Source organism: Panthera tigris, chromosome B3 (genome assembly GCF_018350195.1).
Source record: "Panthera tigris isolate Pti1 chromosome B3, P.tigris_Pti1_mat1.1, whole genome shotgun sequence".
Classification (NCBI taxonomy): Eukaryota; Metazoa; Chordata; class Mammalia; order Carnivora; family Felidae; genus Panthera; species Panthera tigris.
The window spans coordinates 103,710,923-103,725,885 of record NC_056665.1 but is presented as its reverse complement, the minus strand read 5'-3'; positions in this window follow the sequence as shown (position 1 = coordinate 103,725,885).

Genomic DNA, 14,963 nt, shown 5'->3' with positions numbered 1-14,963 from the left:
AAATCAATTTTAAGGTTTAAAATGAATTTGGACTTTGTGCTGCATAAAACAAAATAGGGACACACTCGTGTAATGCTCCACGTGATCCTGATTTAGAGTGTGTGTTAATATGTGTGTGTGTGTGTGTGTGTGTACATATTTTGTTGTTAATACACTTTTTATAGTGACTTGTTTTTTAAAAAGCTTAATGGTAAACTACCCCTTTTAGAAATTGCAAGCTGGTAAATATATCTTGGGATTCTGTACCTTTTGGAAGATATTTTTATTATTAATCTAAATTTTAGGTGCCAGAATTGAAAACTAGCTGCCTTTGACTCTTAGGCACATTATTCAGGTTATGTAATGACTTGACGACACTATGTGTATTTTTTTTTTTCTATAATCCAGTTTTCCTGTTTTGTTTTGTTTTAATTTGCAGCATCAGAAGGTTAGAGACATGAAAATGCAAAAGTTCCTTCATTTAAGTACAAAAATCTAGATTCTCTTGTCTTCTCGGTGCCCACGTGTAAACTCCCCACACATCAAGGGGAGCAAAGTCTCCCGCAAATAGGCTCACAGGCATGTGTTTCAGGAACAGTGGGCTTTGCGGAACAGATAGCCTAGCAATATTCTCAAAGAACTAGAAATTGCTTACATTCCAAGTATGTGAACGTGTGTGTGTGTGGGGGGGGTGGTTTGTTTGCTTGTTTGTTTGGGGGTTTTATTTGCATATCAACATGCAAATGTATTTATTATCAGTTGAATCTCATTGAAATGAAAATGAAAAGGCAATACTATTTCTTTAATATGGTTCACTGACCCTGTTCACACTGAGTTACTGATGCTCACTAGGGGTTGGCCAGCACCAGTTCTACTCAACCCTTGATGATTATGGTGGATTTAATTATAATTGAAAATGTAAAAAAAGGAGAAAGGAAGAAAGAGAGAAAGAGAAAGAAAGAAAGAAAGAAAGAGAAAAGAGAAAGATGGAAATCGAATCCAAAAATCAATTTGGCATAGAACTTAATAACAGATAAAAGCTCAAAATTCTAAACCTACCAAATGAAACCTATCAGCACCAGGAAGTAAAACTAATTCCCAGCATCAATCCCGACACCTGTGTAGATGCTTCCTGACCTGGCTTCTTTCGTCAAATTCATGACAAAGGACGAAGGCAAAAACAGGCCTGCAAACAGACAGCTTCTTCCTCCTCTTTCATACTGAAGCTGAGCCGCCCTTGCATCCATAGTCTCTAGTTGGTAGATTCCGCCTCCTGGGCCTGATATGAAATGAATGGGGAACAGCTTTAGTGGCTGCCCACAAAGTTAAAACAGCCCAGTGATACCTTATGTCTCAGATGGTTCCTCTGTATTTGCCATGCACTCTAACAGAAAAACCACAAGAAAGAGGAAGCAAAGCTTCCTCCATGGCCTTCTTTGGCTTGAATGCCGGAGGTAGGGGCTTATGAGTATGGGCCTACTCTCTGTTTTATACATAATATGAACCTCTTGATATACCACAGTTAGCAAATACTATTCAAAGTGTGACGCGTGTGTCTATTATATTTTCTTGATGCCATTATCCATGCTCTGAGAAAGTTGATTTTTTTTTTGGTTGTTTTTCCGGCACGGACAGAGATAAAATACAGAGGTTTGTGAAGTGCTGTCCGTTTAAGCCAAATCAAAACCTACTGCTCAAATTGCAAAGGAAGGATGTCCAAATGGCAGGGGTGCCTTACATATCGAACCCCGTTTTGCCATTAGGCTTCCATTAGGATTTTGTTATTCGACAACTTGAATGTTCCCCCAGCCAGGCTCCCTCCCTAGGCCCTACTGTAAATAAATAAACAATCCCCTCCCCAGGGTCCTGGCCAGCCCCAAGGGAGGGGCCCTGGCCGGTGTGCCTAGACAGCTGACTGGAGCTTTTGGGGTAACACTAGTAATAATGTAACTGTATTATGGTGCTAGGCTGAGGGGAGCAGCGGATCGTTTGCTTGAAAACATGACCTTTTAATTTAAACAAAAGGCTTGAAAAAATAAAAGTGGGTCTTAAATGCAGTTTAATCAGTCAGGCGAGAGATGCCTAATGAAGCTGCCAGACGGATTTGTGGCCAGGCTGTCACTTCGGCCATCATGTTTACAGCTCCGGGAGTCAGATTGGCACCTTGTGAAGGCATAACCTCGGTCAAAATTTTCCGGGTCTGGGATGGCTGTAAATTTTGACAATTTGACAAATTATTTTTCTGTGGTGATGACGGTTTGGAAAAACTGACACGTAAGAGGCTTCCCGTTTTCCCACTGGACTGAGAGAGCATTTTATCAATGCAACAAAGGGAGCAACCTTTAGGAGGGCGTGGAAAGTGCCTGTGTGTGTGCCTGTGTGTGTGCATGTGTGTATGTGTGCGTGTGTGTGTGTTCAAAACCAAAACACTGGTAAGTGGGCTTTCATCCTTTCATCACATACTATTTCAACTAATACTTGCAGGGAAAAATTGCCATTTTGGCCCATATTTCAGCTAAAAGTTCTTCCCAAAGATTTTTTTTGTGGAGGAACAGACACTTGTGCCAGTGTGATTATATCACGTCATAAAGTAGTTCTTCCACAGTTTGAATTTCTGTTGCAATGTGCCATTGCTGCCGGGAAAGATCTGAGTGTAAGTTTCAAAAAGTCCATCTTCTGTTGGCGGTATCTCCTGAATGCTGGGGAATCTCAGGAAATGTGTATTCTCCTGTGCTGGTGGTCTTTCTTAGTGCTGTTCAATGTGCCAAATCTTAATTCTCAAATGTTCACTGAGTATTTGGTTGAAGACATGCCACTGAAAGGGGTATCAGGAAACTCAAAGAGAATATAAACTTTTTTTATTATTGTTTTTCAGGAATGTTTTTCAAAAACAGAAAATTACAGGAAAAGGAATTATCGCCCTGGGTGGGGGTGGGGGGGGGCATCATGGTTGAGTTTCCTTTCTTAATTTGCCATATTTATTTGCTGGAAATGGCATGCAGTTGTGCATAAACACTAATATTATCCACTTTGTTCCCTCTTAATAATCTAGGGAAGCCTCAGCTTAATCTCTTACTCATTTCATGCCGAAAGCACAAATGTATTGCTTTTGTTTTACTGCATGTTTCATTCCGTCTGCTGGAAGCCTCATAAGTCAATATTTATCACGTTTATAAATTCTGAATCACCACGGGGGTAAAAAATCGGGTTGGAGAAAAACACGCACACCGTTCTTTTTTTTTTTTTTTCTTTTTTTTACTATTTTAAAGTTTAAAAGTATTGTCTCTGCCATGTTCATTTAGCTCTTTTGAGCTAAAATAATGCAGCTTGCATGATTTTTTTAATTAAAAAATATTTTTAATGACGTGTTCTCGAAGTTTTTCATTTCCCCCAAACCTTTCTATAATTGCCTTGTCATGATTATCATTTTCCTTTCACTGTCGCTTTCTGTGGAAGCCCCGGGAAAGAGTTCCTAAAAATTAAATTTCATGCTTGCATGTGTTTCTGTGATCTGCAGCGTGTATGATCTCTGAGTGGAAAACTTCTCTAAAAATAAATGGATTACCCTTTTTACTACACTGTCTGATGTCTCTTCAACAGATAGCACTGCTTCCCTGTGATCTCTAACCCACCACAATTGAAATGACAAGCGTTGAAATGGAAGCCTCACGGTGGCGCCCTCTACCTTTGCCGGCCCTTTCTGCAGTGTGGAGCCGGTCCCACTGCTGAGCACCGGTTCTCAAACTTGAATATTGCCCGGACCCCTCTTAAGACGGTAGATTAATCTCCGCACAACCCGCAATACATCAGTGGAGTCCACTTTGGGAAACGCCGGCTTAAAAATTAAGATCTCATTCTATAGCTATCTCTTTCCATTCAGAATTCTAACAGCAAAGACAAGTTCTGTCTTTGTAACTGCTAAAAGGTGGAACATTGAACTCTTTAGTCTTTTCTTGAAACAAAGCAATTAAAAATATTTTAAATACCCTAAAAGTCTTGGAATCCTGGAAACATGTCCACAAACCCCCAATTTGAACAACCTGCTCTCCTTTTTGCAGGGAGAAGCATCGCTCCTTGGCAGAAGACGCGCATTTGACCTTTTATAAACTGCTCTGTAAATATCATCGTTGCTTAGTTTGTGAAAGACTAATGTGTTTCCACTAACAAAACTGTCTTTCCAGGGTTGCTGCTCTCTAGAATAATGCTTGTTTTCCTACTGGGCTTTCTATTGCTGGCGTTTTTTAAAGGCAACTAAATTTGTCTAAGGGATTGCACTTTGAGGCAATCCAAGGAATTTTAATCAAGAACCAATGAGAAAGCCAAAGTTTCTAATGGGAAAAAAAGAATGTGACAGAGTGGCAGACCTCAAAAATACGAAGTAAGTAGATTTGCTAATGTTTGATACTTTAGAGACAAACTGTTTTCTAAAACATATTTTTCAGGCAAAGGTTAAAATCATATTTCTTTTTCTTCTGGGATAACTGGTCTCATGTAGGTAATGTCATCGATAGAGTTGGCTTTTCTCTCCTCACAGCAATCAACAAATTGGACTTTCTTACGCCAGAATAAATGTGTCTAAAGGATCTAGTCTCTCGAAAAGGGTGCATTGCAAGGGAATGCTGCAGGGACTCAGTTTAGAACATTGGCATTCCCATAACATGTTGCCTGCTCTTGTTTGTAACAGAGGAAGGAGACAAACTAATTAATAGTCCTCTTAATAAATGAGCTTTGAATTAAAGTCTGCGGCTAGGAAATTCGGGCCATGTTGCTCCAAGGTACCGGGGGCTACCTTTGATCCTTTACGGTTCTTGGAATTCTAATAAGCGTACAGCCACAGGTGAGGCTAGCACTGTTGTCGATCTCTGAGCCAACTCACACACCTCAAAAACAAACATATATAGTTACTCATGTGCCACCGTGGGAACGTACCATAAAACCAGCGGAAAGAAAAATAATAAACATGTCATCCAATAAGCACGTGCTATGATGCGTAGCCTCGGGTTTTCAATAGCTGAGCTTTATTACAATAACCACAACATGAACAGCTTTGGGAAACAGAACAATCAGGTCAACGTGTAGGCCAAAAGAATCTATCACTCAAATGGTCTTCTTTTCAAAACACAGCTATCTGTGCTGAGCTAGAGTTAAGTACTTGGCACCAAAAGACTTTGCTCACCCCGGTGGCTTCATAGATAAAAATAAAACCGGGGAGCCTGAATTGAAACTCACTTTTAATAGATCATAGAAGTCCTGTAAGTAAATTCTTTGTGATCAATCTTAGACAAGATTCTACTTTAATTAACCTGGCATGTAATCAGGCTATATGTAATAGAAGACTCCAGGTATTCTGTCATAAAAGCTTAAAACGTAGAAAAATGTGTATTTCCTGAGTCTCCATAGGCTTCATCTGTAAGACTAGGTAGTGGTTCTTTTATGTAATTATTATTTGGTGGACTTAAAATACTGAATAAGAAAGTATTTCAGGGGTGCCTAGGTGGCTCGGTCAGTTAAGTGCCTGACTTCAGCTTAAGTCGTGATATCACAGTTCATGGGTTCAAGCCCCCCATTGGGCTCTGTGCTGACAGCTCAGAGCCTGGAGCCTGCTTCAGATTCTGTGTCTCCCTCTCTCTCTGCCCCTCCGCAGCTTGTGTTCTCTCTCTCTCAGTAATAAATAAATAAAACTTTTTAAAAAATTATTAAAAAAAGAAACTATTTAGAAATTTTTATTTAAAATGACAATTATAACCTCAATTGACCATGGTGTTGTTCTGGATTTTAAATATATTCTCCAGAAAAAAAAACCCTAAGCAATTTCTTTTAATTCCAAAATATAATGCCACTGTGCTGATGTTGTTTTATTAAACCAGAATGTGGTAGCTGAAGACAGGGATTTTGTTTGCTTTTCTCACATATCCTTAGCCCCTTTTGTGGGTGCTCAATAAATATTTGTTGAATGAATGAATGAATTTTATGGTAAGCCTATAAAAGGTGTATATTATAGTTGTATACTACATGAAGACTGTAATTATAGTTATCAAAAGAGATTGCCTTTTGATGTTTGCATTTCCCTAAATATGAAGAGGAAGCATCTAGTCTTTTAAAAAAAAAAGTTTTTATTTTATTTTTGAGAGAGAGAGAGCACGTGCAGGGAAGGGGCAGAGAGAGAGCTCTGCCCAAAGAGCAGAGGATCCAAAGCAGGCTCTGTGCTGACAGCAGAGAGCCCGACATGGGGCTCGAACTCACGAACCAAACTGTGAGATCATGACCTAAGCCAAAGTTGGAAGCTCAATAGACTGAGCCACACAGGCACCCTGCATCTCGTCCTTTTTAATGTTGATTGTTGTGCCAAACAGGACTAGTTCTTCTCTGACTTGGAAAACTTTCTGCTTCTATCAAGCATCTTGGTGAAGTGAATGTTCATCAGGGAAATGTCCAATTCTAGCAAATCATAAAGAATTCATTTAGTTCGTACAATCGCTGCTTTGGATCTTTCCCATAATAGATTTGTTTGTATGTGAAATAGGAAGTGTATTTTTTTTGCATCACTGATCTACAGAATTAAAGTGCACTATGTGTTTGGTATGTGAGAGCCCCAGCTTGGATGCGATGTATTATCAACTCTAGGTTAGCCTTTAGGTGTGTGTGAGAGTTTGCGGCCAAAAATAAGGACTCTACTGACCTCCTAGAGAAAAATCAAGTCTTAGTTATCTTAGAAATTCATTTGATTACAAAATCTTAGCACTTGAGTATTTCTCATTTTTTCCCTACGAGGTAGAAAAGCATACATACTAGGGACAGGAGAATTATTGGTAGTGGTTAAAATATCTGACTGTGCAATCCAGGCAGAGGAGAGATTTTTCATCAACAAGTATTTTTAAGCATCCGCAGTGCCTAGACCCGTATAAGGCACTTTGGGAATTCAAAACAGAAAGGATCTGACTGAAGGGACCTGTAGTCAATAGAAGTGAGGCACACGCACACGTGTGCGCACACACATGCACACACACACACAAATTAATAAGAGAATAATTAAAAACAACACATGAATAATAATAATTGCAAGATGGCAAGATTAAAAGCTTATATAGAAATCCACGAGTACAAAGTGCCTTCTGAGAGTGGGATTCGTCAGGAAAAGCCCTCTGAAGTAGTGGGATTTGAGCGGGGCTTGCTAAATGCAATATTTTATGTTGCCTTTCATTCCACAAACATTTGTGAAGGGTCTCTGTGGGCTGGGTCCTCGGTTAGCTAAAGTGTGGGATGGCAAGATGAACAAGACAAGGTTGTATTCCCAAGCCTTGCTGTTCATTTTGACCCTGGCACATACCATGTTTTGGCTCACATTAGAATTTTTACGTAATTCTTTCTACATCTCGGTTCTGATGTTGGCTTTCTGGTCACTGCAAGATCAAGGAAAATCAAAAGGGCTACACAGCCTGCTATCTCAGATGTGTCTCAGAGATAATGTAGATGGGACACCCTAAAACTCTCTACTAAAAGGAGCTTACCAAAGGCCTCGGGCACATGCACGCTTCTTAAAATCATCTGTCAGTTTGGCCAACTCTGTCAGAAAGTATTCCAGTCAGTTATGTGCCATTTGGCTCACAAAAAGTTCGCTTTGTTAAACTTTTCAACTAGTGGGGCAGCTGTTACAGAGATTAGGTTGAAAGGCTCCTTTCCAATTTCTGCTGATGCTTTCACTCTCTAATACTTATGATATTGTATTGAAAGGTTTAAACATTTTCTTCATGGAGAATTTGTTTTTAGCATTTAAAAAAAATTTTTTTAATGTTTATTTATTTATTTATTTTTAATTTTTTTTTTTAACATTTATTTTTGAGACAGAGAGAGACAGAGCATGAACGGGGGAGGGGCAGAGAGAGAGGGAGACAGAATCAGAAGCAGGCTCCAGGCTCTGAGCCATCAGCCCAGAGCCCGACGCGGGGCTCGAACTCACGGACCGCGAGATCGTGACCCGGGCTGAAGTCGGATGCTTAACCGACTGAGCCACCCAGGCGCCCCAAATGTTTATTTGTTTTTGAGACAGAGAGAGACAGAGCATGAGCAGGGAAGGGGCAGAGAGAGAGAGAGAGAGAGAGGGAGAGGGAGAGGGGGAGGGAGACACAGAATGTGAAGCAGACTCCAGGCTCTGAGCTGTCAGCATAGAGCCCGACGCGGGGCTCGAACTCATGAACCGTGAGATCATGACCTGAGCCGAAGTCAGACGCTTAACCGACTGAGCCACCCAGGCGCCCTTTTTTTAGCATTTCTAATTGCTAACTTTTAAAAACAAAAAGTGGGGGAAACTGGGAAACTGGCCTGGGTCAGCCTGTGTGAAACCCCGCGCTCTGGCTGCCCCCACTCCCCCAACCCCCCATCGCAGGGCCTCTGTGTGACCCGCCACCTCCCCACTCTGGTCGGCTTGGGCTGGACCCCCCTGGCACCCCTCTGCGGGTGCAGCTCCTGGCAAAGTCACAGGTCACTGTCCCACATCTCACAATCAGTGTCTCCAGTTCAGAATTGCTATCTTCTCTCCCAAACAGGCGTCCTCTCCCACTCACTCTGTCTTCGCCAGCCTCCCAGCACAAGGTGCCACGCATTCCTGGCTTTCTTCCTACCTGTAGGCACATCTTTCTCCGTCTCTTTTGTAGATTCTTCTGCCACTTATGCCCTAAACACGAGTGTTTGCCAGCTTCTTCCTGGCTTTTCCTTTCGGGTCACTCCACTTGGTCTCCCGTGTGAGCTCTTTCGAACCTGTGTCTCCAGCCCCCATCCCCAGCTCAGTGTGCCCCAAATTGTATTTGTCATTTCTCCCCAGTGTGGTCTCTCCCCTCTCTCACTGTGTGCTCCCCTGTCTTCAGGCAACCACGTGCACCTGCCCATCCACTTCCACAACCTGGGCAGCATCCTTGACTCTTTCCCAGCACCCCACTTCCTGCAGTAAGTCGATCCCATTAATTAGGCCTCCTTAGGTGTCTCAGGGGCTTATATCTATGTCCACCTTATGTCCACCCGATGACCATGGCCTTCTTTCCAGCCCTTGTCATTTCTCATCTGCATTTCCAAGATGCCATTATACTTAATACCCAGAACAGAAGAAAAAACTGGAGTTTGGTTAGATTAAGTGCCTGCTGCATATGATGACATGTGTTCGTACCAGGATTTGAGCCAAGATTATATCGTTTCTTTGTTACTCACAACCGCACATCGCCTGAGACCCTGCTAGAAATGCTGAATCTCAGGACCACCCCAGACCCAGGGAATCAGAATCTGCATTTAACAACATGCCCAGATGACCCACGAGCTGGTGAAGCCCTGGGCCCTGGTCCTGGGTGGCTGCTGAGAGTAATGCGTGCAGATAATTAACCCAGTGCTTCCTTCATGTCCCTACTCTTTGCTTCCCTCTCAAATGGACTTACCTGAGGTTTGAGGTGAGAATTTTTCTTTTAAGACAGAAGAACTTCTAACCAATGGCCACATGTCTTTCTAACACAACTCAAGAAAGCTTTGGGGGCACGTGAGAAGGTGGGGACTCAGGTCACACAGCCGCTCCCTCTAGGTGCCAACTCCAAGCCTGGCCGTGCCCTGCACTGGTTTCTACCTGTGCTAACAGGCAAGGACACACAAAAAAGTTACTTCTGAGAGGCTAGCTAATGTGCAGGGAAAAGGTAGCCCTGCCCATCGGTTTATTGCAGAGTTATATTCCTGCACAGTCATGAAGAACAGCAGTGGAGGGGCACCTGGGTGGCTCAGTGGGTTAAGCATCCGACTTCAGCTCAGGTCACGATCTCACTGTTTGTGAGTTCGAGTCCCACACTGGGATCTGTGCTAACAGCTCAGAACCTGGAGCCTGCTTCGGATTCTGTCTCCGTCTCTCTCTCTACCCCTCCCCCATTCGTGCTCTGTGTCTCTCTGTCTCTCAAAAAAATAAATAAACATTAAACAAATTAAAAAAAAGAAAAGAAAAGAAAAACAGAAGTGGAAAATACATAAGGCTCAAGTGCACAGTGAGTTGGCAATGGATGTAATCACAAGACCCAAGAATTCCTAGCTCTTATTCTCTGGCTCCAGCAATGGGAATACACACATGAAATCCTTTGTAACGATTATTAAGTCCTCCTTTACAAAAATCTTTTTTCTTTTTAATGTTTATTTATTTATTTTGAGAGGGAGCGTGAGGGAGGGGCAGACTGAGAGAGAGAGAGAGAGAGAGAGTATCCCAAGCAGGCTCTGCACTGTCCCTGTAGAGCCCGATGCAGGACGATTGATTTTACAATCGTGAGCCAAAATCAGGAGTCGGACGCTCACCCTACTGAGCCACCTGGGCGCCCCTCAAAAATCTTGCTCTGGGTACACTTGTCCCCATGGGTACAATCTTGCTCTGGGGACACTTGTCTGAGGCCATGTGCGTGGGAGGGTCATGAATGCCACCTCATCTGCTTGCGTAGGGGAGGTTTACTTTTTGCATTTGCACTGACATCCATAACCCGTGCGTCACTCTCCTGTGACACCCCAGAACTACATCCAAAGACTGCGATTGTCTTACTGCTTCAATGAGAAAATCCTTACCGTGGCTCTCTGATTACCACAGAAGTGCTAAATGGCCATACTGATGAGTCTAGAGACAGAACCAGAAGTCTCGGGGCGATGTGTCTGCATTTCTGTTTTTAAGAGCAGAGAGTACAATTTTTTAGCACTGAATCCAATCCCATTAAAACGGGTTGTAAAAAAATAAAATAAAATAAAGTTCCCATGCTGCTAAGCCGCTTTCATGTGACAGCGGCCTCTCGGCACGTGGCGTATATGTTTCTGATGCTTCGGTTCCAAATCAAGCTGGCGCCCAGGTAGACTTCAGATCTGCTGTCTTCACTTACGAGTCTTCCGAGAGAGACACCCGCCAACTCCATCTCTCTCCGACTAAGAGACACTAGAGCCTTCAGATGGGGAAAAGGGGAAGTTTAATCAAGCACAGTTTCCTAAATACCTGTGACTCATCGCGAAGCCCACACCGCAGAGAACTGCCAGCGGGGACACACGACGCTGACCTACTTTGCCAGAATAGGATTTACTTTTCTTCGTGGGTGTGAATCTTTCTTCTTTATTAAGGGAGAGGAATTTAATGAACATTAGTTCTTCAGGAAACCAGAGGCAGATAGCCGAGGGTGGGGCCGAGTCTCCTTTCTCCTCCAGCTTCCCGGGCTGGCCCAGCCACCCGGCCTCCGCGGCAACCTTCAAAACCCTTATCTGTTCGCTGAATGGCAGACTTCTTTAACCTTTGACCTAAATTGTGTCTGAACCTTCATCTTGAGGAAGTAAAGTTTTGAACATTAAGCCACTGAAGACTTCAAAAGCCCCTGGATTTAGGTCCCGTACTTTAGCAAGAATCCCAATACCCTCGTCTTTGAGCGGCCAATAAAGTCGAACCCGCTCGGCCCAGTTCGAGTAGTGATGAGTAAGTGATACGCTAGGGGAAGAAATGCCTTCAGGAGGAGGGTACTTATTTTGTTTATTGGTTTGGTTTCTTCCTTCTATTCACAGGATAAATGTGAACGTAGCTTAAGACTTTCATTTCTGCCTCCCCGAGAGCCCTTTATAGGCATTTTAAAAGTAAGTCGTGGTAGTATTTTAGGGTCCCCATTTAAAACGTCCAAAAGTTAGAATATCTCACGATCTTTTTAGAACAGGTTGCATTTGAAGCAACAATGGCTATTTTAATGGACTGCCCTCTATACTCCCAGTGAAATTCACGGGGGATTTACACGTAACTGTAAACACACACCCAGATGAGGATACGCCTCAAAGAGAATATTGGAAGGGCAAAGTCAATCTGAGAGGATTAACAGCAAAATAAAACCCAGATTAAATCAAATGACCAAAGAAAAATTAGTAGAACAAGAAAGATTTTAATGCTTGTACCAGGGAAAATGCCGACCTCGGTGCATTGAAAAACTAGGAATACCCAGCCGACTTAAATCAAACTCCCAAACTAACTCCGATTCGTATTTGAAAATCTTTGGACTTGCTCTTTAAAAAAAATAATTTACATTAGTTTTATGTGTCCTGTCAGTTAAAGCAGCTGAAGCTGCCAAAACACTGTCATTTCTTATAACTGATTACTCTCCCTTCCCATGGCTGTCATATGTGTCTCAAGTGCATTTGTCTTTGGAATGTTGTTCCTTTATTGCCTTTTGTGGGACCTGTCTTACTCTGGCATTTTTACTGTGGTAGACACATTGCTATATTACAGGAGGCCAAAGGTCAGCTACACAGCCATCAAGTCGAAGAATGATTTTTTGGTTAATAAAACTAATTTTCTTAGCTGAGGGCTGCTTGCTGTGAGAAGAAGTTATATTTGCCAGGTCATATTTTCAGGAAAGTGATAGAATGCCAACCATTGAGCTATAATTTATGGTGCTACCGTAGTTTGTCAGAAACAGAATTTTGTTTTTTTAACATGTGGATGTTAAGTACGATAGGAAATCTGAGCTTATGTGGTAGGTGGCAAGATGAAGTAAATATGTGTTTGGGGAGAATGTGTAACAAGCGTCATTTTCCTCCTGGCTCAGAAAGCACCTAGACCGAAAGGACAGAGGTGGAGCGCTGATTAAGAGCCAGGACTGGGAGCCAGAGAGATGTGGAATAAAAAATTGCCTTAGCCATCTGCAGTGACCATAGACAACTTAATTAACCTCTCTCAGCCTAGGCTTTTTCATCCTTGAAATGGGCATAACTAGGGCGCCTGGGTGGCTCAGGTAGTTAAGTGTCCGACTCTTGATTTCGGCTCAGGTCACGATCTCGCGGTTCATGGGTTTGAGTCCTGAGTCAGGCCCTGCGCTGAAGGTGTGGCGCCTGCTTGGGATTCTGCCTCCTTCTCTCTTTGATTCTCTCTCAAAAAAAAAAAGAGGGGGGGTGCATAACAATAATACCTGCCTCCTAGATTTATTTGGAGGATGAATAGTGTATGCATAAAAGTGCTTAACTGTATTTAGTGTATCAGTCAGTCTAGGCTGTTTATGCTACATAACAAACTGCCCTATATTCTCATGGGCTTAAAGCAACTAATTATTTCTAACTTAATGCTACACATCCATGTAGGTTAGCAGGGCAAAGGTCCGCCCATGATAGTCATTCAAGGATAGTCATTCAGGGATGGAGCAGCCACCATCTTGGACCTTGTTGGTCACATGCAGAGGAGAAAAGACCTCTAGGGATTTTATGTCAGCCATTCAACGTTCAGCCCACAAGTGACACTGATCACTTCTCATCAAACCTATTGGCCTAGAAGCTGGGAAACACCCCCTTTCTTTATGCAGAGACTTACCAGATGAGAGAGGGCTCACACATTAAGTCACTGTCCCTTTCATTGTGAATTCAGTGGCCACCTTGCCTTCAGTCACCTCTGTAGAACTCGAGGGAACAGAATCTAGATAAAAAAGGTCAGGCAAAGAAGAAACAATTGCCCTGAGACCTGAGTCAGGGGCAGGATGAGAACAGCTTCCTCCAGAGTCTCATCGGTGTCAGGATCACGTCTAGAAGGACTCAAGGACCAGGCAGTTGTAAGAGAGGAGGCCCCTGGTGATGTCCACACACCACAACTGTGCCTGAAGCAAACTTTCTCTCACCAATAGCCCTACAGCAATAAGCTCACAGGGCCAGTTTTTGATAGGAGGAAAGACAAGGGAATGTTGCCTAATTTGTGGCTGGGAGCAAGGTAGCATCAGTAAGCATCACCGTGTTGTCTTCAGAGCAGGAACAGTTGCCTCCATTCTCAACTGTAACTTCCTCTGCTTTGCTCCGGGAGCCATCTGGAGGTGGCACGCAATGGGGAGCCACACCAACAGCTAATGTTATTTGAACATTTACTTTGGACAAGCTTTGTAGCGGGCATGTGTTATTTTAAGTAAGCTCTGCACCCAATGTGGGGCTTGAACTCACCACCTGAGATCAAGAGTTGCATGCTCTACTGACTAAGCCAGCCAGGTGCCCCGACACACATTATTTCAATTAATCATTAGCAACCCTCTGAGGAGGGTAAAAAGTTGTTACCTTAACATCTCGGATGTGGAAGCAGAAATTCAGAATTAAGAAAATTCAGACAGAGCCAAAATTCGAACTTCACATATATCTCATCGTAACTCTGATACTTTTATTTTTTAACTGTTTTAATCACTTCTCTCTCTCTCTTCTCTCCATTTTTTGCCCTCTCTTCGTCTTCTCAATTTAATCACTGCTAGGGAAAAATTTAATGTTTAAGGAAAAGAGCAGACAGAAAACATGGAATTTCTGTGTCCTTCTCGATTTTGTCATATGCATCTGCTCACATGCTTTTCCTACTTAAACCCATCTTTGACTTTCTAACACCTACAGAGAAAAGTCCAACCTCCCCAGTCTTGTTTTCCAAGATCTTTATAATCTGATGCCACAGCCTTTGCGGATTTATTTGGCTGCCACCACATCTCTAAGCATAGCACCAGCTACCCAACTTCCTGTTATTTCCCAAACACAACCTGTGCCTTCATGTTTCTGTGCCTTTGCTCATGCTATTCCTTGTGCCTGGAATTCTCTTTCCTTGTCCACTTGTTTGTTGATTCCACATATATTGAACTTCTATGGGCCAGATTCTGGGGCTATGGAGGGGAGTAAATCTGGGTGTCTGACCTCAACCATCTCACAGTCTGATGGGATGCACTGAAAGGACAGTAAATGATAATACAGTGGCGGTGTGCCCATTAGGACAGCTCACTGAGGAGTACTAACTCAAATTTCAGGGTGAGGAGGGAGGTGCAGGGAATGATAACTCACATCAAGGGGCTTTTCACAGGAAAGATGCCTGAGTTAGGGCTTGAAGAATGTCCCTAGACAAGCAAGAGGGAATGAGAGAATGTGTGAGTATTTGAAACTGATTTGAAACTTTCAAGAGCAGATGAAGAAAGAAAGAGTAAGTGGGAGGGGTGACAGATGAGGCCGGGAGGGTCTTCTGGGTC